The 1,651-nt window shown below is 39.9% G+C and overlaps 1 pseudogene; it reads right to left on the reverse strand.

Annotated features, from left to right (window-relative positions):
• Positions 1–1,096: 1,096 nt before the first annotated feature.
• Positions 1,097–1,194, reverse strand: LOC116627275 (annotated as a pseudogene).
• Between the last annotated feature and the right edge of the window lie 457 nt (positions 1,195–1,651).

Consider the following 1,651-nt stretch of genomic DNA (forward strand, 5'->3'; position numbering starts at 1 on the left):
CCCCCCCCCCCATTTAAAAATAAAAATTTGAATTGTTGCACAACCTGGAGTTTAAACTTTCATATTGAACTATTTGATAAGTTACAGTTCCTAAATTTTCAAGTGGTATTTTTGTGTAAAGAGAACGTGTTCAATTTGTTCTTAACTTAGACTCACACAACATCTTGGCCTGGGCCAGGTTTTATACTGCCATATTTGATAGTAGAAAAGACTGCTGACACACAGTTGTAAATCTGAGATATTCACCAGTGTCACCTATTATCCACCTTTGACTCTTATTTCTTCTGCAGTCACCAAATTACCTGGAGCTCTAGTGCTCAGGATTCATTTGGAGGATTGTTCACCATTACTCCACCCCCAAAGGGCTAGCACAAGTATTAGGAAGTGGCTGGTTTACAGGTCTCTTTGTTTTGATTATTTAATCCAGAATAATGGTAGTAGAAATACATGTCATCTCTCACTCATCCCCGTTAATCATCCTCGGTGCTAATACTCAATAGTTGGCAATATCTACGTAATTAACAAGGATGCAATATCCAGACTTAGAATGAATCATTTTTATTGAGAATGCTCCGATCTACTTTCTGCCTCCCACCAAACATTCTATGAGGAGAAATCATTCAATTTGACAAATATCTGAGTGCCTTCTCTATGTAGGGTAAGATGTGTATCAAGGAAAGCTGTGTCTCTGGATTTTTTTTTTTTTTCACTTTTTTCCTAGCCTAATAAAGGGCTAAATTCTTCCAAAACACATCCTGTGGCTGAAAATGTTTTTGTTCGCAGTTATGCAACCTTATGAAAAAGCATGGTCTTCTCCAAATTGGACATACTATAAATTGAAGACATTAGTCATAGCTGGTGCGTTTTTCTTCCATTTAAAACACAACTTTAATACTTTTTTTCAGGTCAGATTTTAAGTGGTATATTGAAATATTGGAGAAGAAATACCATATATATATAAAAAAAGATAATATTTTAAAAAGCAATCTACATCAGAAGGAGGAGAAATAGCCGTGTCATTTTCTCACATTTCAAGCCCCAGGCATATATGTATAATTTAACAAAACGCAATATGACACAGCACTCATTCATGCGCTCAGCATGTAATTACTGAGCACTTGTCATGGGTATCACACAGGAATCATCTTTGTGGGAGACACAAACTATAGAAATGATCCCTGAAAGTATAGTCTTTCTTTGTGGGAGATACAAAGGCAACTAAGGGCCTATCCTTGCCCTCAAGCAGCTTACAGCATCTTTGGGAAGATAAGACAGCATGGGAAAGCTTTGGAGCAGTGTGGAGTACTGACCCCACAACACAGACAACAGTGCTTGGTGCTTTGGGAATGCATGCAGAATGTCTTGGGAAGGCTGCCGAGAAGCAGTGAGGCTTGGGTTGAATCTTCCAGGATGAGTAGGATTTAGCTAGATGAGGACTGCCAGGGAAGGTCCTCTAGACGGAGGAGAAGATTTAAGAAAAGGCAGGATTGTGTAACAATGTTCAGGGGGCGATGAGTAATAGCCTGGCGGAACTGGAGGGCTGTGTCACGGAAAATTAGACTGGAACAGATTTGGAGGTGGGGAAGCACAGGGAGGGCTACTGAGTCTTACTGCTACCCCCTTTCTGTGCCAGGTCCTACATGTATCTTGC

This window comes from Phoca vitulina, unplaced genomic scaffold (assembly GCF_004348235.1).
Source record: "Phoca vitulina isolate PV1807 unplaced genomic scaffold, GSC_HSeal_1.0 scaffold2, whole genome shotgun sequence".
NCBI classification, from domain to species: domain Eukaryota; kingdom Metazoa; phylum Chordata; class Mammalia; order Carnivora; family Phocidae; genus Phoca; species Phoca vitulina.